Below are 25,968 nucleotides of genomic sequence, written 5' to 3' on the forward strand. Positions count from 1 at the left end.
ACAACTGTCTGACCTGATGCTAGGACAAGTCATCTGCCCAAAGTACCTAGATCCTGGAAGTCTTGTAGTAGATGTCCACATCAATGGCACCATCATACCTCACACCTTGATTGATCTGGGGGCTGCCATTAATGTGATGACCAGGGATACCATGCTCAAACTCAATCTTCAGGGTTCCTTGAGGAAGACCTCGACAGTACTGCAACTGGCAGATCGCTCCACCGTGACTCCCGAAGGGATTGTGGAGGATGTCTTGGTCTCTGTTGACTCTTGGGAATACCCTGCAGACTTCCTGGTTCTACAACCAAAGGCAAAGCTTACTGGATATCCTCTCATTTTGGGAAGGCCTTAGTTAGCTACTGCAGATGCTTACATAAGTTGTCGTGCAGGAAACATGACCATCAAAAATGGTCCCATGTCCAAGCATCTAGTCCTATACCCTCCTGCCCAACCCTCCTTAGAGCATGACTTACCACTCTGGTTGGAAGAAGGAGAGGAAGACGAGGTGTACTCAGCACCTCTGTGCACCTTAGAGACCACTAGAAGAGACCCCCCAACCAAGGATGACTTGATCGAGACCTTGATCCAGAATCCACCTTCCAGTGCACTACCCTTAGAGAAATTGGTGGAGGATGCCCAAGCTAGCACCTTAGTGGATCTTTGTACAACCAACCCTGTTACTTCCAGAACCAAGAATGTGGAGTTCGGCCCTGAGAAAGCATTGAAGATCAGCTCCTCCCTATCTCCTTCCCAGGAAAAGGAGCTGTGTAGCCTGTTGGCCAGCCACTTAGATGCTTTTGCTTGGAGCTATAAGGAGATGAAAGGAGTTCATCCTTCGGTTTGTACTCATCACATATACATCAAAGAGGATTGTAAACCGGTTAGGCAACCTCAGAGGAGAATGAATCCAGCCCTTAAGGACATTGTCAAGGAAGAATTGCAAAAACTGTTGGATGCCGGATTCATCTACCCCATCTCAGATAGTGAATGGGTGTCCCCTCTGGTGTTGGTTCCCAAGAAAAATGGGAAATGGAGAATCTGTGTGGACTACCGAGAACTGAACAAAGATACCAAGAAAGACCATTTCCCTCTACCTTTCATAGATCAAGTGTTGGATGGACTGGCAGGAAATAAGTTCTTCTCTTTCCTGGATGGGTTTAGCGGGTACAACCAAATCCAAATCAGCCCGGAAGACCAAGATAAGACCACCTTCACTTGTCCCTGGGGTACCTTTGCCTACCGAGTTGTTCCCTTTGGGCTATGCAATGCTCCTGCTACCTTCCAGAGAGCTGTCTTGAGCATCTTCTCGGAGCTGGTCCATGATGCAGTAGAAATCTATATGGATGACTTTACTCCTTATGGGGCCAACTTCCAGGAAGCATTGTCCAACCTGGGAAAAGTCCTAACCAAATGCATTGAGATGAACTTGTCCCTTAGTCCTGAAAAATGTGAATTCCTGATGACTGAAGGGACCGTGCTAGGCCATACCATTTCTTGCCAGGGGTTACAAGTGGATCCTAACAAGATTGCTCTCATCAAGAAGGTTCCACCTCCTCAAAAGGTAAGGGATGTTCGGAGTTTCTTAGGATTAGCAGGGTATTACCGGAGATTCATTAAAGACTTCAGCAAGCTAGCCTCGCCATTGTTTGGCCTGTTGGCAAAAGATGTGGAGTTTAAATGGACTGACGATTGTCAGAAGAGTTTGAATGAATTAAAGGACAAGTTGGTGTCAGCACCAATCTTGAGAGGTCCAAACTGGGCCCTACCTTTCCACATCCACACTGATGCCTCGAACAAAGCCATAGGTGCAGCTTTAGGACAGGTTGAGCAAAAACTTCCATATGCCATTTACTTTGTTAGCAAAAACTTGACCAAAGCTGAGCTGAATTACACTGTAACTGAGAAAGAATTCCTGGCTGTGGTCCATGCACTGAACAAGTTCCGACATTATATTACTGGCTATCAAACATTTGTACATACTAACCATGCTGCAATTAGATATTTAATGAATAAACCAGATGTGAATGCTCGTATTATTAGATGGTTACTTTTATTGTAGCAGTTTGATTTGACCATTGTTGACAAACCAGGTAGAGAAAATGTTGTTGCTGACTTTTTATCTAGATTGGATTTGTCTGCAGATGAGGATGGAACAATGGATGACCAGATGCCCGATGAACATCTGTTTGCTATTTCAGTACTCTCTCCATGGTTTGCTGATATAGCAAAATACCTTGTTTCAGCACAGTTCCCTCCGCACCTATCTTCCAGAGAGAAGAGCAAAATCATCAGAAAAAGTGCCTCATTTACTTGGATCGGGGGCAATCTGTTCAAGCTTGGCCCCGATCAGATCTTAAGGCGTTGTGTAAGGGAGGAGGAAGTCTTTGATATCCTCCTCACTTGTCATGATGGGCCTTGTGGAGGACATTTTGCAGCAAAGAGAACTGCCTTCAAAATCTTGCAGGCAGGCTACTATTGGCCCACACTTCATCAAGATGTCAGAAGGTATGTTAGCCAGTGTGACCAATGCCAAAGAATGGGGAAACCGACTCAAAGGGATAAGATGCCTCTCCAAGCTCAAGTGACTCTTGAGCCATTTGAGAAGTGGGGCATGGACTTTGTGGGCCCAATCAACCCTTCTTCGAGGCAAAGGTCTTACATCATTGTGTGTACTGACTATTTGACAAAGTGGGCAGAGACTAAAGCAATCAAAGTAGCAACAGAAGAAAAGGTGGCCGAGTTCCTAAGAGAAAACATCTTCTACAAGTTTGGTTACCCAAGAGAGCTGGTCACCGATCAAGGGAGCCAGTTCACATCCAACCTGGTTGAAGATCTACTAGCTCATCACAAGATCAAGCATAGGACTTCCACCCCTATCACCCTCAAGCAAATGGGCAGGTGGAAGTCACCAATAGAGCATTAGAAGGGATCTTGACTAAGGTGGTGAGCAGCAGCAGAAAGGACTGGGCAGATCGCCTGGTTGAAGCCACATGGGCTTACAACACCACTTGGAAGACCACCACCGGCTTCACACCTTATGAGCTGGTCTATGGGAAGAAAGCTTTGCTGTCCATTGAGTTTGAATACAACACTTTGAGGATGGCAGCTCAGCTGGACCTAGATCTCAGCCATGCACAGCAAGAAAGGTTATTGCAGCTGAATGGATTGGATGAGCACCGAATGCAGGCCCTCCTTCACTCAGAAGTGGTTCAACTTCAGAGAAAGGTGTGGCATGACCAACATCTCCATGACAAGCAATTTCAGCCGGGAGATTGGGCTTTGTTGTATGACTCCAGATACAAAGATTTTAAGGGGAAGCTGAGAACCAGATGGCTAGGACCATATGCAGTGGAAAAATGCCATGACAATGGATCTGTCCTTATTCGAACCATTGATGAGGAAGCCATTCCCATTCTTGTCAATGGGCATCGATTGAACATCTACAGGAGACCTCTCTCAAGACAAGAGTTCATCAAAACTATGGAGAAATATGTATTGGTCATAGAGAAGGGTTCTGCCTCTGCTTTTGGCATACCCTGAAGGATTTAAAAAAAAATAAAAAAAAAATAATAAAGATCCTTGGGTGACAACCTCTCTGAGGCGCCCAAGGCAGGTGGTAGGGATGAAAATCTCATTGAGGCGCCTCTATTGTCTTTCAAAAAAAAAGGAAAAGGTTTGAAAAATATCCTTGAGCGAAAACCTCTCTAAGGAGCTCAGGGCAGATGGCACGGGTGAAAACCTCTTTGAGGTGCCCCTGTTATCTTTCAAAAAAAAAAAAAAAGAGAAAAAAAGAAAAAAAAAAGAAAAAACAATAAGCAAAATATGGTAAAATTGCATGCAGGTTGCAGATGTTCTATGGAGGAGAGGAAGCCTCTCAACTCAAAGCCAAGGGTCCTTATCATGCTGTCAAGGGACCTCACCAGCACCTCCTCCAAGGATACCCATGTTTTTTCAAGGTATGTGCAATTTTATCATGGTTTGAATCTTCTACAGGAAGATGCAGTCTTTCTACAGGAAGATGCGGATTTTCTACAGGAAAGTGCAGACTTTCTACAGGAAGCCCAAACTTTCTACAGGAAGCTCTGTGTTCTACAGGAAACTTCCTGTAGAAGTTTGGGACGGCCCAGAATTCATTTTAAAAGGAGATCTAGCGACTAAGGATCGGTTTGGATGCATGCAAGCCTCTGTTGGCACCCTTGCACATTGCTGTTACCTTGCTCCACCATCCTTGTCGACATGCAACCAAGTTCCCTGCACCAGCAAAGCAGATCGATGAGTTCTCGCGGGAAAAGCCATTTTCAAAGATAAACAAGTGCTGAGATCTCATACCACAGGCATCAGAAGCTCCGGGAGCGTGATCGAAAGGCCAGATCCTCGGTCGTGCAGCATGCACCCAAGGAGGAAGAACTGTTACGAGACACCCCGCGGGAATCCTGTAACAGTTAAACCTGCTATAGTGGATACCATTCACAGCACCACCATCTGCAATGAAACGCGGGCGCATGCAACCAAAGCATCCACTCCATCGTCGGCAGCTTGTAACCATGAACCTCCGGGTCTGTGTAAGTTCGCATGCAGCAGGTAGATCCACTCACCATCGTCCAAAAACTGGAAAAATCATGTGCAGCCACGCAGGTAAGTGTCTCGACCCTTCCTTCCATCAAATCGCATGAATTTTACTTTGAATTGTTTGCACAGCGTAAAAGTGAATGGTTGGGCGGCCGTATGGCCAGTCGACTGGCCACGTCGGCTAGTTATGGTATAGTTGGATGTTTGGGTGGCGGCCACGACAAAGAGAATGAGCAGCACGCACGTGAGAACAATCCCGTCGGAAGCAATGAGTTTAACAGAAAGAGGCGGCGGCAGATCTGTGGGAATGGATGCGGCAGCAAGTGAATACGCAGGCGAATGATGGATGACGTCGCCCAACGGTCCGGCGGGGACAGCTCACCCCCCGCGCCACGGATTGCACCGATTCAAAATCTAATCGGCTAGATTGTGCGCATGCATTTATCAACCACCACTTCAAACTTGAGTGGCTATTATGATCTCTTCTGCACTTTGATACGCCGAGCTTTTGGCTACCAAAACGCTAGTGAAGCACACCTCGAGCGCAGGCCAACTACAGTCCTCCCCGAAATTTGCGCACTGCTCCTACAGGAACACAGTTTCTACAGGAACACAGTTTCTACAGGAACGCAGTCTCTACAGGGACGCAGTTCTACAGGAAGGCAGGTGCCTCACGTAAAAAGGTGGCCAATTAAAGAGGTAACCCTGAACTCTTCATGCAACTGGTTATTAAAGGTGGCAAGATCATCGTCCACACTCTGGTCATAAAGATATCGGTGAAATTGTTGTTTGTTGTGCCTATACTGTCGTTCTACAGGATGTCAGTGTAATTCGACTGTGTTGAATTTTGTGGATTATGTGCATGCTCTGTTTCAATAGACCAAATCTCTTTCGCATTTGCCACCTTTAGTTAAAACAACTGTGTTCATCATGCCAGGTGGGTTTATTAGACAGGAACCCACTGATTCAACCAAGTTAAGGGAAAACCAGGAGGTGGTAGAACTCTTCACACGGGTTCAATGGATATCTTTTTGTGATAAATTGCAGGGTTACGATGATGAAGTGGCCGAAGAATTTCTGCAAGCTCTAAGGCCGAAATCCAAAACACTGGCTACAGTAACCTTCAGGGGCCTAAACCTCAAGCTCACCCCACAATATATCAGTCGGATTACAGAACTTCCTATGGGTTTGCCGTGGGATAAGGAAGAAAGAAAGCTGAGCCAGCAGGCAAAGAAAGAATTCTTTCCACCTGAGGAGGAATTCTCGGAGGACAAAAATGGAGTGCGCAGAACCAGTTTGCTACCACCTTGGAATGAAGTCAGCTTGCAAATCATGAAATATATAACTTGTGAGGGCCGTTTTAGCATCGTGTATGCATATCACTTTCGGTTGCTCACTGAATTAAGGCACCAGATTGATCTTCCTGTAGAACAAAAATTGAGCATCCCTTATTTCCTGTTGCAGTATCTAATGGAGTGTGCCACAAAGCTAAAAGAGGGCATACCAGATCAGATAGCCCACCATGGGTTGATCAAGCTTCTTGTGGAGGATGCGCTGCATTCATATAAGGTTCCCCTCTCATGGGAATCCTTCCGGAATTTGACACGAGATGGAGACATAAAGATGCTGGCTGAAGAAAGTGGCTCCTCCAGCAGTGAGGAACAAGAAGCAGTGGCCGAGGGGAAGAAAGAAGCAGCCTAGAAGACCCCGACCACAATGCAGAAGAAAGAAAAAAAGAAGAAGCACGAGGAAAAGGATGACAAAGAAAAAGGTAGCACACCCATCTTATCAGCAAGGGAGAAGAGGTTGCAGAGCAGAAAGGACAAAGTGGAGATGGTCCACATTAGCACAAGTACCTCATCAGCACCTACAACCAAACCAAAAAGCAAAACTCAGGCAGCTAAGCAAGCAAAGGTGGAGACACCTGTGTCTACAGGAAAGCAGAAACAGGCTTCTACAGGAAGCCCGAAAACAGAGACAAAGGCTTCTACAGGAAGCCCGAAATTGGAAAAAGGGGCTTCTACAGGAAGCCCGAAAATCATTGAGAAACAGGCTTCTATAGGAAGCCTGAAGACAGAGAGAGGGTCTTCTACAGGAAGCCCGAAATCTGAAAAGAAGGGGCCCTCTACAAGGAGCTCTGAGAAAGCAAAACGCAAGGAAGAGAAGACTGGTATTCTTGAAAAGGAGGCAACAGCTGCGTTGGCCGCCCTCAGTACACCTCCAAAGCCGAAGGAGAAGAGAGAGAGGGAGACCCCTCTACCATCTGAAGCCAGGAGAAGTAAGAGGATAAACACGGGCAAGCCGCATCCTCCACCCAGCAGCCAAACCATTTTAGGGGATGTCCCTACTTCACCCAGTGCAAGAACCCCCTCTAAAACTTCAGCCACCCCCGAGAGGGGAAGCCCAAAAATAACTTCCTGGACACGAAAAATAGGCCAATCGCCTTCCGAAGCCCGGCTCAAGGAAATGGAAAAGGGGGAAGAAGCGCCACCCTCGTCACCACCAGGGGCAGAAAAGGCAGGGCCACCAAAAACAGGAAAGGAAGAGCATGCTCCAGGCTCTAGTTCTCGGCCAAAGACGAGGAGCCAGAGCAAAGTTGCTCAAGGATGAGCAAATAGTTTAGCTGGGGGGTGATGATGAGCCCCAATTTTTGGTACAATTTGGGCTCATTTGGCCTACTTTCTTTGCTCAAACCATTCATCTTTTATTGCTTATGCATTCATTTCTTGGTTTATTCGTGTTGTTTGTAGGAAGAAGGGTAGGCATTCTATCTACGTGACTAATACATGATGATTTCAGGTTTTTGGCATTAAAAGGGAGCAAAGACCATGAAAAAGGAGACAAGGAGACAGTAAGGTGGCACTGCTGGTTTTTAGGAGAGGATGTCCACAGTCTTGGGGACCTTCCTCGTGATTCCCACCATAGCTCCGAGCTCCAACCAATCTCCCCACCGAGCTTATAGGCAGCCAACCGTTCTACAGGAACAACAGTTACAACTGTTCTACAGGATCAGCAGTTTAACCTTCAGTTGGACAGCCGAGCTCCACAAATCAAGGAAACCTGTTGGATTATCATTTTTCATAAATACTGAGGCCGTAGCCTTTGATAGGAGCTTTTTGAACTTTTGCATTACTATTGTAATTTCAAAATACGAGCTACAGCTCGGTGTTGGTTCTTTTTGTAAGCCAGTTTTGGCATGACATCAGATTTTTGGTTATGAATAAAGGCAGGCAAATTTTGATCTCATTCTGAGTTTCTAAGGGAGCTATAGCTCTCAGGTTAGGGCCCAACCTGAGAGCAATAGACCTCCTCTGTGTTGTAATGTTATTTGCCTTTCGTTCCAGCACTTTGTTTCTTTACTTTGACATGCAATTCGAATTTACAGTCTGCTGATTTAGTTTTTATGAGATTGAATAGGATTAGTTTATGGTGAATTTGCTTCCAGTTGCTTAGGTTAGAAGAGGATAGTTATAATTCATTAGAGCTCCAGAAAAAGGTTGAAAGGACCTCACTGCCATCTCTGTTAGGGATTGGGGTGTAGTCTGAACCAACCACCAAAACCAAACGCAGTTCTTTTCACGTCCATGCAAGCTGCAACAGTTACTTTAGTCGTAGATCCATCCATGCACTTTGGTCTTGATCATTACTTCTTCATTCCACTTCCATGCACGAGTTTCTTTCACAAATTGCACTGCTGTTCATTGGTTCAAAATAGCACAGTTAACATAGGTTAAAGAGTTCTCGTTTTTGGTGACATTCATAGACAATTTGTTTCATCTACACTGCTCCACACCGTTCCATTACCTTCCTCTTCCTGTCAACCACACCTAAAGCCACTCAACCGACCTCTGTTCAGCTCGTTTACCTTCCAGCTCTTCCATTACTCATGTAGCTCCATTTACTTAACCTTTCGTTGATCCCATCCTTCCAGCCATCAACCCACTGCATGCACTCTTTCTCCATCTGACTTCTCTGCTCCTGAGCCATCACCAGTTCCATCTCCATCTCACCTATCCTCCCATACCACTCCATCACTTCACCATCTCCCAAAACTCCCACGGTCGAACATCCTGTAGAATTTCACAGACTTCCTGTAGAACCCCTGAGTTTCCTGTAGGATCCCCTGCAGACTTCCTGTAGAAGCCTGCAAACTCGGTTGCTGAGCATCCGAACGTGGTAGAATTCTATGGACTGATGCTAGAGATCCTCTAGGGTCTCTCCTAGCCCCCCTGACCTTGCCCATGCTTTCCTTCCATTCGAACCGCTCCTGCACACTCAAACCCTAATCAAAAGCATCATCACAATAAATACAACCACTTAATGAAAAAATACAAAAACATGTCTTTTCAGATGCAAGTAGCTTAGATGCATGTATTTCAGCTCACTGCAAGTAATGGCATCATTGGTAGAAGTTTCATTCACAGTTTTGCATTGTAAGGGCCTAGCTAGTCAAATTAGGGTTTACTAGGGTTTTCATGCTTTGTTGGCTTTCAGTTTCTCTCTGCAAGTAGATTAGCCTCCTTTGAGTTAGCTTTCGTCCATCACTCATAAAGCTTCTTCTGTGAGCATATAGAAGTTGGCTTGAGCCCTAGCGGACTTGTGCCAGCTGACCAAGTGACAGCTGCGACAAGAGCTAGTACTTGTGCATACAGCACCGTCGCTTCCAAGTTTGTACGAACTACCGGGTTGATAAAATTAGAGATAGGAAGCTCCAGGAGTTGTAGCATTATTGCTACAATACTGGAGCCCACCAAGGACTAGTCATAAATGGTACTTTTATCTCTTGGCCATTTCTGCTTATATTCTTAAAGTGATATACAGTTTTAGTTGTTTATATGTTATTGCATGAATGTATGAGTTACCATTTAGCACTTTTGTATGGTGGAGTCATTTATTTATGTTTGATATATGAATAACTTATTATGTGATATGCTGTTCACAACTTTTTTGCCTAACTTTTTATGCAGAGTGGTTCATCTTAATTAATCTCCATTCTTATGATAGCTGAATGATATTTATTACCAGTTATTGTTTGAAATCTCTTTAGATCGCATAATAGAAGAAATACACCCCGGGTTAGCATAGATTAGATGTGTTGTTTTCATTAGTTTACAATAGCATAGAATTAGATTAAAGTAGCTTATATTAGAACTCTTAGATCAGCATTATCCAACTTTGCACACACACACACACCCTTAGATTGGGAAACTGGTCCCATTATCCCCAGTCGGACCCGCTATCCAAACGGATAAGGAGTTGCTAACCAAGGTCCGGACCGGGTGGGTATCCCCTTGTTGTCGACCCGATTTTCGGGGCTTCAACAGTGACTTACATTGATGTTTTTGATCATTGCATAGGTGTTGTAGAAGGTTTTCATGATGCATCAAGGGGTCAAGTTGCTTTAGGAAGGTTGTCACAATGTCCCAAGCACTTTCCTAAAGATCAGCTCCAAGATGTGGCTGAAACACGTGAAAAAATTGGATTTTTGAATGTATATGTTATCACTTAGAACTAAAAAATTTGATGCATATAATTTTTATCCTAGCCCGATGACAAAGGTCTGTGTTAGTTTACTTTAGTTTTAATTTTCTTCCCTTAGGATTTGGAGTTTTAAAGAGTTTTTAACTCAAGTCATTCTCAACTCCCATTGGTTCCCCTCTACCCATCATGGTTTTGTAGCCACCTCTGTGTCTTATGTGAGCCACCGTGTCTTTGAGTAATTTCCTAGCACAATTCCAATTCACCAGTTTCGCAGCGCAATTCCAATTCACCAGTTTCGCAGTGCAATCATGATTAAGCAGTTTCGCAGCGCAATCATGATTAAGCAGTTTCGCAGCGCAATCATGATTAGGCAGTTTCGCAGCGCATCATTAAAATTTAAAACTAACAGCGCTGCGAAATCATGGATTCGTACTTTCGCAGCGAATCTTTCCCGAAATATCAAGTCCGTTAGGTGAGTCATCAGCCATGTCTTCTCATGTCAGTTCATATATCTCTCCTATCACGTTTTAACGCTCATTGCCACTATCACCACCACTAGATCTGTTGATACGCATGTATTATCATTCCCAAGAAATTTCACCGTGCATAAGCCTTAATGATGACCGTAAGTCTTGCATGAATGACAAATCTGCAAGATTATGTCTTGAAAGGTTTTAAGCGGAAAGATTCAAAATTCAAGCGAGGCTGATAATCAAGCGAGGTTGAATTCAAAAAGAAGCTGAATCACAATTCCAACCGGAGTTGGTAGTCTTTGTGTGCGAAGATTTGGAAGAATCCATGGAGAAAAAAGAGCACAGATCCGGTAAACCTCTAAGGACTGAACCCGAGGGCCTGGATATAACGCTGAGAGATGAAGGGGTGAAGAAAGTGTTTAAAAACGCCGGGTGCTGGAACTTTTGCAAAAAGTTACAAGGAGGGCATGCGCAGGTAACTAAAGAGTTTGCACTAAACTTCACTGGTTTGAATTCAAAGGTAGCCATGTTAGAAGTGCAGGTTTCTCCAGAAGCAATATCTGCTGTGACAGAGATTCCAAGAGGACAAGAGGAATGGTTTAAAAATTTCAAATTTGACTTGAATCCTTGTAAGGAGTTTTTAAAGGATGCATATGTAAATGAAGATTTGAGTAGGGGAGTGCCCATGAATTATGTCAAAGAACATTATGCTCTCTTACTCACCTGCATACAAAAATATTTGACTTGTGAAGGAAGGTATAATAAGGTTTATTCTTACCATTTCAAACTGCTTTTGCATTTCACTGGGAAAATCTCCATAGACCTACCTTTTTATTTGTTCCGTAGCTTGAGTAAGATGTGTGATAAGGTACAGCTGAGAAAAGAGGATTCTGAAACCTCTTTGTTTCATCATGGTTTGATCAAGTTACTGGTTTTAGATGGCCTCCAAAAGATAGACAGAGACTGGAATTCTTTTATTTTTATGGCTGGATTCCAAAGCAAGACTGGCCTCACTCCACAACCGGCCAGAGATTTTACAACAGCTGAACTCCAAAAAGAGGCAAGAGCTAAAAGGGTTCCAAAGTCACAGCTAAGAAAACCAGTGAAGCCTCTCATCATCCAAGATCAACCTCAGCAAACAACTAAGGAAAAGGCTCAAAGTAAGAAGACTATACCTGAAACAAGCACATCGGAGATAGTTTCAAGGGTAAGAACAAGAAGTCAAATAAATAAGGAAAAGGGTAAAGCTGTAACAGTTGAAGAGAGCCCAGTGTCCAAGGCAAATTTGAATGATTTATTACAGGCCATTGAATTCGAGCAGTCTCTACCAGTCCAAATTGAATTGATGCAGTCAGAGCAAGAAGGTACCAAGAAATCCAAGACTTCAAAAAGGCTTAAATTTGATGAGCCAGCTGAGGAATTCATTTTTAAACCTAGAAGACCTATGACAAGGAGATTCCAGCAAGCACTGCCGAGAACAGAGGAAACAGGGGAAGAGACACAAAAAGACACGGGCAAAACAGTCATTGCATCTCAAGAAGATAATATAGCAGCCATACAGAGACAATTAGAGTCAGCCAAGTATGAGATTGCTAAATTGAAGAAGGCCGCTAGAAAGCACGCAGCCATACATGCAAAATATTATAAAACCTTATGGGAAGGAAATGAAGCTGTAAAAGCTCAGTTGAATTCAGTGGTTGATGGCCATGCACAATTTCACACCTGGACAGTACCAGCAATCAAAGAAGCTAAGTATATCAGAAGGATTAATATGCAACTAAGAGCTGGGAATAGAGCTATGAGGAAACAAATTGAAGATTTGAAGACACAACTAAGCCAGATACCTGCAAAATGAGTTTTCTTTTCAAGAAAGGTTTTGTTTCAAATTTTTGACTAATTTGCTTAATCTTATTTTTCTGAAGAAATATAATCCCTGTTCAACATGTGAAAAGTTGAAGGAAGTTTTTTGGCAATCAAATACTCGGTTGATAAAGATCTCGGGTCAAAGGCAAACTGTTTCAAATAACTCAGCAGTTTCGTAGCGCGCTACGAAACTGTTGAAGATGTTGTTTTTAACGCAAATCAAGTAGTTTGAATTATAAGAGGGAATTTTGAAAGGGAAACGTCTAAAGGGTGTGCAAGACATCAGCGGGAGCGAACAACAGCCAATCAGGTCAAGACAGATAGATGTTTAAAAGGGTTGAATATTCAAATCCAGTTTTGAATTTTTGTCATAAAGCCCCTTTATCACAGTTCAAAATATATCAAACGATTTGCCTGCAAGAAATTTTTGCCTGTACACATGTTCATCAAAAAAGCTTACAACGCATCAAGGACGTGGCAGTCTTCCACATCTTGGGTAATTAAAGGCTAAAGAACATGCTTCTGTGCATTCGAAGATTTTGGAAAAAACTGAAGCCGAGAAGCAAGGGTAACCTCCTAATATTTCTGAGCAGTTAAAAGTTTCAACATCCAAGGTCAACATGGGGCATTAAATACCCATCTCAGCCATCTCAGCCAAACTGAAAGAGGACCAGGTGTCAAAGAACGAGGAGAAACCACCATGCATATAATATGGAGTTAGAGTCATAGTAGATTTAGAACTCTTAAAAAACTTCAGTCAGCACTTTATTGTATTTATTAGTTAGTTAAATAGTTGATAGGTGTCATTAGAGGTAGTTATCGAATTCCCCTCATGCTGGAGGAGGAATCTCGATCAGTTAGAATAAGAATTCTATATATAGCTGAAACAACAATGTAATGGAGGTTGGAAAACTTTATGACAGAGCATTGTATTTGGCTTATGTAAAGACAGAGTTTCAGTAATATAATTTGGCTTTACTTCTCAGGATTCATGAAGGATTTATATGTTCAGAATGTGTGATCTTGTCCTTTCCTAAATTTTTTACAGTTGTATAAATGTATAATCACTCAGAATTCACTGATTGTGCTCTGATTTCCTGTATGCATTTGTAAACTGTGGTTTCATATGAGTTATGTTCTGAATATTCAAATGCTGAGTGCCCTGACTTCTATGTAAAGTCAAGATCCTTGTTTATTGAGGTGTTGTTGACTCCATAGGCCCAATGGAAACTTGTTTAATGTTTTTCCAGCAACTATATTTGTCACAGTTATTTCACAAAGAGTTAGCCATCTTATCTTAATCAAAATCATTAACCCATCTAGAGAGAGCCCTCTCAGGTTGAGGAGGTTAAGCCTCAGCCTAAAGTAGGTTTGAAATAGTTACTTGAAGTCTTCCTGGTCTGCAGCCTTCCAGGGCTTGATTTTGAGATAACAGTATACATTACTTTCATGAAGGAAACTATCATACATATGCTAGTATTGTGAAGGATAAAAGTGTATTCCATCTACAGGTGATTTTCTCCACATTCCTCGTGATTGTCAGCTATTTTTTGGTGTTTCCGACAATGTTTTTATCGAAATATTTGATAGAAGTTTGGAAAAAGGTTATTGAACTTATAAAAGATGACTAAAAGAGAATATTCATTAATAAGTGAAGTTAGTAGCTAGATTGAGTCAAGAAGCAATGAACCAAACCACTTCCAACATATGAACATAGCTCCACTATAAAATTGTAATTATTGATTTAACCATTTGAGAAGATTACAAATATATGGAGATCATGAGTTTATTTGGTTGGTTCACTTCAGAAGAAAATGTGATGGTGTGTGAGCTTGGAGAATGTGAGTGAGAGAAGAGTGATGAGTGCAAACTATGCAGGTATTTATGCATAAAATCTTTAGTAGATTACAATGGTAGAAGATGGCAACAGAACTATGATTCAGCCAAGATCTTATGTAGTAGTATGGTAGCAGAGTAGGAATGATTGTAGATCATTTCCTTCTTCTTTTCTTATAACGCTTACATCAGATTATATTTTATGTATGATGCATGTATTGTTGATGAGATTGTTGCAGTGATTGAATGAGTTGTTTTGATTTGTTTCAATGAGATCGTCGTATTATTTTGAATCTATATTCCTAGAGGTTGTTTTGTTGTTCTAGTTGAGCGATTCAGATTGACTCCAGTATGAAATATTGTGAAATGAGGGTCATATAAAAGAGTGGAGTGGGTGCTCTGGAAAATTCAGTATAGAGAACAAATTTCTTCATAAGTCCAATGGGTGTTGGGAAAGGATTGTTGATCATATGGGTGTCTGTAGAGTCATGAGATGAGGATCATAGTTCTCATTGATAGTAGCCATTTATATATATTCTATGTAACTGAATTTCTTAATGATTAATATAATTATTTGAGTAGTGTAACAACAGCAAGGGTGGTTTTTGACCCGAAGGGGGTTTTCCACTAGAAAAATATTATGTCCTCTTGTGCATGTTTCTTTGGTTATCTCTTATGGTTCTTATGTGTTTTGATATATGATTTAATCTATTGATGGGTTAATGAATGTTGTGTTTCAATAATTGAAAATGATTTAAAAGTTAAGAAACATTATCACTATTGATTCAACCCCCACCCCTCAGTAGTGAGGACATTTCCAACAATTGGTATCAGAGTGGGGTTCTCTCGATGAAGCTTGATTGCTTGAGAGAATATTGTGGGATTATGGTGAAGAATAAGAAGAAGAAAACTCAGAAAAGGAAGAGTTACAAACAATCCAAGAATGCTGCAAAACCCAGAGAACCTATTATGCTGGTAAAAGGTATGACAAACAATATTTTTAGTCATGGACATTTTCCTTGCCAATCTAGTGATGATGATTTTGGGGTTATTGAAGAAGTTGATGATCAAAGTTTTGAAGTTGATTCCTCAAGAAGTGAGGAAGGTGTATTTCCATTGCAGGAATATGAAGGTGAAGAGATTAAAAGAATAGTGACCCTTGAAGCCAAAAATAAGCTCAAGAAAGGTTGATAGAATAACTTAAGATGGAGAAAAAAAATATCAAGAAACTTCTTTAGATTCTTGAAGAGAGAGAACATACTTTCAAAGAAGAGAATTTTGATTTGAAAAATCAGTTGGAGAAAGAAAGGAAAATTGAAGAGGATATTGGTAGCTAGCTCAAGAATCAAATCAGCCACTATGAGAAACTAGAATCTGAATTAGAAAAGAGCATCAAGAGAACAAATGAGGCAGCAGTTGAAGAGCCCAAAGCAGAAAGTTCGAGCAACAATGAAGGAAACCATCAGCAAAATCGAGTGCCAAGTCAAGAGCCCAAAAATGTGCCAAGGAAAGATATGAGAAATGTTAAGTGTTTTAGTTGTCAAAAAATTGGGCACATTTCAGCCAATTGTAGGAACAATAAGATAAATCATTTCAAGAAAAATAAGCAGCCAAAGAAGGAGCATCCTGAAAGACCAGTCCCATTAGTTTTCAGGTATAAAAAAATATTTTATGGGTATTGTTTCTTATGTAATGATTTTGGTCATAAAAGTATTGATTGTAGGACCTATGGAGAAAGGAGTATAAATCAGATCAACAAAAGATCTGAACATTTTCTAACATTTCTTGGGCACATTAGATGTTATGTTTGTGATAATGTGGGTCATAAGGCCAAGGATTGCAAGCTTCCCATGTGTTTTAGGAAATCAAATCAAAGGAAGAAAGTCATGCAAAGCCAATCAGTCAAGAATCCAAATAAGAATATGCATGCCAAAGATCAACCTCACAAAATTTGGAGAAGAAAGGAGCAAAAAATCACTCCCACTAAAACTGAGGCTTGCATGGTCTTAGGGGGAGCATATGGTTGCATTATGGATTGCATGTGGATCATTAAAAGTGCTTCCATATTGGAAAGTTTTGAATGAGAATTAAGTTGCATGATTTTGTAGCATTGATAGTTGTTGTTGTAGGATATTATTTAGAGATGACACATGTGCAGGGGGAGCATCTCACATGCTTTCATTTTCTAGTGGTTTATTGATGGCATCATGGTCCATGAGATTGTTTGGAGGAGGTTGCTATGTTTCTCATGATTATATATTTATCTAACATTGGCCATTGCAGGAGCTATTAGAGGTTGAGGAGAACTACCTTGAGTTTATATGACCTATATGATTCTCCATAGTCTTGTATCAGTTGCATGTAGTTGATTATTTTTATATTGATGGTTGTTTTGAGCATTCATGCAAAATTGCCTTTATATGAACACGTTGTGTATGTTATTAGTGAGAGAGATCAACATGCATTAGTTCTAGTGATTAGAAGCCACAATATATTTGTAGATGAGATAATTTTTTATTCAGCTATGTTGCTGGTGTTTATGCTCCATATGCATGCCTTTGGATTCTCTACTGTTGTTGGTTTTTGTTACATATGATGTGATGTTAGTGCCATCAGATATTGATCCATTGGTCACATGATCTCTCACCTATGTTCATTGCTATCATTGAGGAGATTGGTGGTTACTTGGCCTATGCTACATTTAGTAGATCTCCTTATGGTTCATTATTCCTCCATGTTGAAGATTATTAGTTGTTGCTTAATTGTTGGAATTATGCATATATGGATTGGTGGTTACTAGTGACATGATATGTTGGTACTTAAGTATGGGGGTTTTACGCAGTGCATTATATTAGATATCATTTTTGGGATTCAACTGCGTTAAGTAAGATCATTCACGTATGACCATTTCCATGAGAGGTAGTCGTAACTGACTAATTTCTCATGATTTTTGAATAGTTCACTTAGCACTCATTGCATCGGGTGATGCTCACAGGGGTGAAGAAGTGGGATTGAAACTAGTGAAATGTGGAGAACGAATCACATAGCATCAATCATCACTTCCGGGGCTTGCACCCGGTAACCAGGACTTCCCAGGAGGTCACCCATGCCAGAACTCCTCTGGCTCAAGCGCGCTTAACTGTGGAGTTTTTCCCCACAATCAAGCCCACTTAGCTTGCTACCCCATTTGCAAAACCTTAGCAAGTATTGTGCCTCATGAACCATTCAAGTAGAGATCCCTTGACTCTTTTTGAATTTAAGTATGGGGGTTTTACGCAGTGCATTATATTAGATATCATTTTTGGGATTCAACTGCGCTAAGTAAGATCATTCACGTATGACCATTTCCATGAGAGGTAGTCGTAACTGACTAATTTCTCATGATTTTTGAATAGTTCACTTAGCACTCATTGCATCGGGTGATGCTCACAGGGGTGAAGAAGTGGGATTGAAACTAGTGAAATGTGGAGAACGAATCACATAGCATCAATCATCACTTCCGGGGCTTGCACCCGGTAACCAGGACTTCCCAGGAGGTCACCCATCCCAGAACTCCTCTGGCTCAAGCGCGCTTAACTGTGGAGTTTTTCCCCACAATCAAGCCCACTTAGCTTGCTACCCCATTTGCAAAACCTTAGCAAGTATTGTGCCTCATGAACCATTCAAGTAGAGATCCCTTGACTCTTTTTGAATTTAAGTATGGGGGTTTTACGCAGTGCATTATATTAGATATCATTTTTGGGATTCAACTGCGTTAAGTAAGATCATTCACGTATGACCATTTCCATGAGAGGTAGTCGTAACTGACTAATTTCTAATGATTTTTGAATAGTTCACTCAGCACTCATTGCATCGGGTGATGCTCACAGGGGTGAAGAAGTGGGATTGAAACTAGTGAAATGTGGAGAACGAATCACATAGCATCAATCATCACTTCCGGGGCTTGCACCCGGTAACCAGGACTTCCCAGGAGGTCACCCATCCCAGAACTCCTCTGGCTCAAGCGCGCTTAACTGTGGAGTTTTTCCCCACAATCAAGCCCACTTAGCTTGCTACCCCATTTGCAAAACCTTAGCAAGTATTGTGCCTCATGAACCATTCAAGTAGAGATCCCTTGACTCTTTTTGAATTTAAGTATGGGGGTTTTACGCAGTGCATTATATTAGATATCATTTTTGGGATTCAACTGCGTTAAGTAAGATCATTCACGTATGACCATTTCCATGAGAGGTAGTCGTAACTGACTAATTTCTCATGATTTTTGAATAGTTCACTTAGCACTCATTGCATCGGGTGATGCTCAAAGGGGTGAAGAAGTGGGATTGAAACTAGTGAAATGTGGAGAACGAATCACATAGCATCAATCATCACTTCCGGGGCTTGCACCCGGTAACCAGGACTTCCCAGGAGGTCACCCATCCCAGAACTCCTCTGGCTCAAGCGCGCTTAACTGTGGAGTTTTTCCCCACAATCAAGCCCACTTAGCTTGCTACCCCATTTGCAAAACCTTAGCAAGTATTGTGCCTCATGAACCATTCAAGTAGAGATCCCTTGACTCTTTTTGAATTTAAGTATGGGGGTTTTACGCAGTGCATTATATTAGATATCATTTTTGGGATTCAACTGCGTTAAGTAAGATCATTCACGTATGACCATTTCCATGAGAGGTAGTCGTAACTGACTAATTTCTCATGATTTTTGAATAGTTCACTTAGCACTCATTGCATCGGGTGATGCTCACAGGGGTGAAGAAGTGGGATTGAAACTAGTGAAATGTGGAGAACGAATCACATAGCATCAATCATCACTTCCGAGGCTTGCACCCGGTAACCAGGACTTCCCAGGAGGTCACCCATCCCAGAACTCCTCTGGCTCAAGCGCGCTTAACTGTGGAGTTTTTCCCCACAATCAAGCCCACTTAGCTTGCTACCCCATTTGCAAAACCTTAGCAAGTATTGTGCCTCATGAACCATTCAAGTAGAGATCCCTTGACTCTTTTTGAATTTAAGTATGGGGGTTTTACGCAGTGCATTATATTAGATATCATTTTTGGGATTCAACTGCGTTAAGTAAGATCATTCACGTATGACCATTTCCATGAGAGGTAGTCGTAACTGACTAATTTCTCATGATTTTTGAATAGTTCACTTAGCACTCATTGCATCGGGTGATGCTCACAGGGGTGAAGAAGTGGGATTGAAACAGTGAAATGTGGAGAACGAATCACATAGCATCAATCATCACTTCCGGGGCTTGCACCCGGTAACCAGGATTTCCCAGGAGGTCACCCATCCCAGAACTCCTCTGGCTCAAGCGCGCTTAACTGTGGAGTTTTTCCCCACAATCAAGCCCACTTAGCTTGCTACCCCATTTGCAAAACCTTAGCAAGTATTGTGCCTCATGAACCATTCAAGTAGAGATCCCTTGACTCTTTTTGAATTTAAGTATGGGGGTTTTACGCAGTGTGTTATCACAAAACCAGTACTAGGGGCTGCAACCAAGCCAAGTTTCATGTAACTGTTTCAGACCATACTTTAGATTAGGAATTAGCCTTCCTAATCAGAGAGGGCTCTCTCATAGGTTATTGATATTGAACAAGATGGCTAACTCTTACAAGACACATGAAAAATGTACTGGCTGGACAGAATTGCTTCCCATTGGGCTTATGGAGTCACTCATATCTCAGTAAACAACAACACTATCTTTCATAGAAGTCAGGGCACTTTACATCTAAATGTTCAAACATAACTTACATGAAACCACAGTTTGCAAAGGCATACAGGAAGTCAGAGCATGATCCATGAGTTCTGAGTGATTATGCATTTACCAAACTGTAAAAGAACATTAAAGAAACTATACCATCACACATTTGAACAAGAAGATCCATTGTGAATCCTGAGAAGAAAAACAGTCTTCTGTATTACTAAAACTCTCTTTACATATAAGCCAAAACAGTCTCCAAAATATCCAACCCTTTTTACATCCTAACTTGGCCCATATATAGGCAAGCAAACTTCAACACCTCGAGCTTCCTCCTCCAGCATGAGGGGAGCCTCGAAGGTGGCTATTAACTCTTCCTACATGCTCTTAACTACTGTATTAATTACAAACATGCTGAACTAAAATTACACACAATCCTAATCCAACTAAAATACTAATTTCATTCTCCTCGCAGACTTGATGCTTTCTTGTATGCTGGACAGCTGTATGATTTTCATTATGGCTAAGATATGTTAAGGGAACAATCACCGAGCAAGCTGGTCTCGGATGCTAACTGTAAGACAGCTTATTAATTGATAAAATTAATCACCCTACATCCACGGTCCCCTGTCTTCCATTCCTCTTCATCATTTAAAGACCACACTCCGAGTTCTTTGAACCTTCAATTAATCAACGCATAACCACCATATGTTATATGATCTGGATACTTCAAGGACCAACAGGTGTATCAACCGAAGATTCTGGTAACCCCACCAATACGTTAGTAGCTCGGTCATAAATTGCCTTTGAGAAAACTTTATGAAAATAAACAAAATATTTTATCCTCTCTTCAAGAGCTACACCTGTCACTGTTTGAGTGGTTATGAAACACATGTATGATCTCACTGCCTGAGTTTGAGACCTTCTTTCACCATTAACTGACCTCATCATCAAAATTCATTGTTTTTCCACAAAACAGCATTCTACAGCAGTTTCGTAGCGCGCTACGAAACTGCTGTAGATAACCTCTATTTGTTCCGTAGCAAATAAATCTTGAGTTGGTAAATGATCTGCTTGAGAATCTGTGTTTTCTCTGGTTACTTTGACTATGATTTGAGTCACTATGAGCTCCTTTACTGTTTTGATGCTGTGGTGCAACTTCAAATCGGATCTCTGCAACCTGAGAAGTTGACTGGGTTGCATTTCACAAGGTCATTCTTGTATGTTGTAGACAAACAAAAGCACCTGGTGTTAACTGCACACAACAACAGAAAGATGTAAAAATATCAACATATACTACATTCTGGATCCTCCTCAGTACCGCCAACATGTTCAGGATACTTTTAAATTCACATCTTCTGCGCAATTCAATCTGCAATTGAAACCCTTGCGGTTGTAATTTGAACTCTGAGATATACTCTGAACCTTCTCCTTCCGGGCACTATTATGCAAATCTGACATTGATGCTCTCTGCGCGCCTTTTCAACAATCAGATACTTGAAAGTACCACTGTGCAACGAAACCACTGATTGCATACACCTGAGCCTAAACATGGTTGTTGCAGAGCAGATAATTGTGTAAATGACTGTCTCTGTTTGAATAAATGACCAAAAGAACGTTCCCACATCAAGCAAATATGAACAGAAATGTAGAAATCCTGAGAGCCAAGCTAAAACACATCCTTTGCAACGTTGATTGACTGTACAAGGTATAATGTCAAGTTAATCCGGCGATGAGACCCTGGTTCTACAAACTTATCATAAGAAGCCGAGAAGTATAAGATACTGGATGCCGTGCTGAACTTTCCAGTTCTTACCTAAACTTATCTAAACTTTCCCATCCAATATCACATCTTCTGGTAATGTTCTTTTCTTAATCCATGGCTTTGAAGTGAGCGCTAATGATATATGACAATCCCCCTTCTCAAAGCTAATAGCTGAAGCATATAACGGGTACGGCAACCACGTTTATAGCAGACAACACCTACACGATACAGTCCATATTGACTGAGGAAACTTGTCTATTTCGAACTCTTTACCATTTGCTTCCTTGTAACTACGACAGCGATTTCTCTTCTCTGCCACCGACATTTGATTATGGAGATGATTTGAAAAATTAATGCCAAACAGAGATCATTTGGAGTGTTCAGATCAAGAAGCCCTGTATTGATAGTGTCTCTCGTAGTAATTGCACCACCCTTCTTTTGTTTTGCGCACACATCTGTTAATGACAGCAGTTAACATAATTCCCGCTTTTGTGCCACATTTCTATCGCGGTGTCACCGATAATGGCGACCTTGTGGCGACCAAAACTTTATGAAAGCTACTTGACACTTGGCGTTAACCACTACATCTCATAAGAGCGTTTTCATAACTTCATAACATGCATTAATAATGAAACAACGTGCTTAATAACATTCACGCCATTTTCATTTATATCAGTCATTTTTAAAACCTGTGTGCCTTGAAGAAACGGCTGCAATGCATTTCGCATAAGCCATGAAAGAGGAGTTGCTTGCTTTTTTTTTAGGTAGCAGGGTGTAACTTAAATCACAGATAAATCCCTTTTCTAGCAAAAGCTTGGCTTGCAAATTCTCAAATGATACCATTCGCAAATTCTCAAACGATACCATTCGCCCTTCAAGAATTCAATTACTAAACTCTTCTTCTACATTGCTACCACTCGGACCATTGTGATGACAAATACAGGGGCTATGGTTGCTGAGAAAAGTTCTGGCCTCATACCACGTTACCAATGCACAATAATTATAAAATCAACACCAGAAGAATTCGGCCTCTAATATCTCGTTTTCTGGCTGAAAAGTTCATGTTTTATAGAATGCAATAGATGAACTTTAATATAGGATTACTCAATAGCTGGGAAGAAGCGAATCTCAGCCTCTTACACCGGTTCCAAACAGAATTCTCAGCGTCCCTTTTTTCTTCTGCCAGCAATAAACACAATGCTGCCTATCTGTAATACTGGCACAAACTTGCTAAGCACACACTTCGATAATGGTGAAGGGATAGTTTTAAAGTTCCACATCAACTCCAGGAAATGCGCTCCTTAACATTCCCTTTAACTGGACTCAATAGACTGACCTTCCATCGTACATTTCTAAGATCTTGACAAAACTCACATGAATGATTTCCAACCTGTTGAAGTAGCTTTTCATTCCTCCACCAGCAGAACTTGGATAGTAAATCATAACACTGTGATCATATCCATGAACTGGTTTTTTCACAAAAGGCTTCATAATTCACTTTTCATGAACTTGAACAAAATCCCTTGCTCTACAAAATAGTCCAACTCTTGATAGAGGTAATCCCCGTTTACAAGTGCATACTTGGAGTGAGAATGCCTAGAATTTTGATGGCGCTCATATACCTTTCGACTATTATGGAGAGGATGTTAAGATCTAAGCTCATTCAGAAGGAAAGGCTTTCAAAGAGTAGCATAAGCTTCAACTTTCTCAAAAGGATAGCTGGTTTAATAAAAACAATCACAAATTGGCCACTCATCCACAGCAGTTGCAGTCAGTGTACAATAGACATGCTATGATTCAGGCCTCCACTGAAAACTCAAACAAATCCCCAGTTTCGTAGCACGCTACGAAACCACTCAAACAGGTAGCGCTGCGAAACTGCTAAAAAGAATCCTGGCGCTGCGAAACTGCTAAACAGAACTCAGGCGCTGCGAAAACACCCTGACTTTAAGCTAAGCTAAAAATTTTTGACAACTGTATTTCAGTGATAACACAGTGCATTATATTAGATATCATTTTTGGGATTCAACTGCGTTAAGTAAGATCATTCACGTATGACCATTTCCATGAGAGGTAGTCGTAACTGACTAATTTCTCATGATTTTTGAATAGTTCACTTAGCACTCATTGCATCGGGTGATGCTCACAGGGGTGAAGAAGTGGGATTGAAACTAGTGAAATGTGGAGAACGAATCACATAGCATCAATCATCACTTCCGAGGCTTGCACCCGGTAACCAGGACTTCCCAGGAGGTCACCCATCCCAGAACTCCTCTGGCTCAAGCGCGCTTAACTGTGGAGTTTTTCCCCACAATCAAGCCCACTTAGCTTGCTACCCCATTTGCAAAACCTTAGCAAGTATTGTGCCTCATGAACCATTCAAGTAGAGATCCCTTGACTCTTTTTGAATTTAAGTATGGGGGTTTTACGCAGTGCATTATATTAGATATCATTTTTGGGATTCAACTGCGTTAAGTAAGATCATTCACGTATGACCATTTCCATGAGAGGTAGTTGTAACTGACTAATTTCTCATGATTTTTGAATAGTTCACTTAGCACTCATTGCATCGGGTGATGCTCACAAGGGTGAAGAAGTGGGATTGAAACTAGTGAAATGTGGAGAACGAATCACATAGCATCAATCATCACTTCCGGGGCTTGCACCCGGTAACCAGGACTTCCCAGGAGGTCACCCATCCCAGAACTCGTCTGGCTCAAGCGCGCTTAACTGTGGAGTTTTTCCCCACAATCAAGCCCACTTAGCTTGCTACCCCATTTGCAAAACCTTAGCAAGTATTGTGCCTCATGAACCATTCAAGTAGAGATCCCTTGACTCTTTTTGAATTTAAGTATGGGGGTTTTACGCAGTGCATTATATTAGATATCATTTTTGGGATTCAACTGCGTTAAGTAAGATCATTCACGTATGACCATTTCCATGAGAGGTAGTCGTAACTGACTAATTTCTCATGATTATTGAATAGTTCACTTAGCACTCATTGCATCGGGTGATGCTCACAGGGGTGAAGAAGTGGGATTGAAACTAGTGAAATGTGGAGAACGAATCACATAGCATCAATCATCACTTCCGGGGCTTGCACCCGGTAACCAGGACTTCCCAGGAGGTCACCCATCCTAGAACTCCTCTGGCTCAAGCGCGCTTAATTGTGGAGTTTTTCCCCACAATCAAGCCCACTTAGCTTGCTACCCCATTTGCAAAACCTTAGCAAGTATTGTGCCTCATGAACCATTCAAGTAGAGATCCCTTGACTCTTTTTGAATTTAAGTATGGGTGTTTTACGCAGTGCATTATATTAGATATCATTTTTGGGATTCAACTGCGTTAAGTAAGATCATTCACGTACGACCATTTCCATGAGAGGTAGTAGTCGTAACTGACTAATTTCTCATGATTTTTGAATAGTTCACTTAGCACTCATTGCATCGGGTGATGCTCACAGGGGTGAAGAAGTGGGATTGAAACTAGTGAAATGTGGAGAACGAATCACATAGCATCAATCATCACTTCAGGGGCTTGCACCCGATAACCAGGACTTCCCAGGAGGTCACCCATCCCAGAACTCCTCTGGCTCAAGCGCGCTTAACTGTGGAGTTTTTCCCCACAATCAAGCCCACTTAGCTTGCTACCCCATTTGCAAAACCTTAGCAAGTATTGTGCCTCATGAACCATTCAAGTAGAGATCCCTTGACTCTTTTTGAATTTAAGTATGGGGTTTTACGCAGTGCATTATATTAGATATCATTTTTGGGATTCAACTGCGTTAAGTAAGATCATTCACGTACGACCATTTCCATGAGAGGTAGTAGTCGTAACTGACTAATTTCTCATGATTTTTGAATAGTTCACTTAGCACTCATTGCATCGGGTGATGCTCACAGGGGTGAAGAAGTGGGATTGAAACTAGTGAAATGTGGAGAACGAATCACATAGCATCAATCATCACTTCCAGGGCTTGTACCCGGTAACCAGGACTTCCCAGGAGGTCACCCATCCCAGAACTTGTCTGGCTCAAGCGCGCTTAACTGTGGAGTTTTTCCCCACAATCAAGCCCACTTAGCTTGCTACCCCATTTGCAAAACCTTAGCAAGTATTCTGCCTCATGAACCATTCAAGTAGAGATCCCTTGACTCTTTTTGAATTTAAGTATGGGGGTTTTACGCAGTGCATTATATTAGATATCATTTTTGGGATTCAACTGCGTTAAGTAAGATCATTCACGTATGACCATTTCCATGAGAGGTAGTCGTAACTGACTAA

The sequence above is a fragment of the Pinus tabuliformis genome, chromosome 3_1, assembly GCF_031772625.1.
Source record: "Pinus tabuliformis cultivar Carrire ecotype Pingquan chromosome 3_1, CPIR1, whole genome shotgun sequence".
NCBI classification, from domain to species: Eukaryota; Viridiplantae; Streptophyta; class Pinopsida; order Pinales; family Pinaceae; genus Pinus; species Pinus tabuliformis.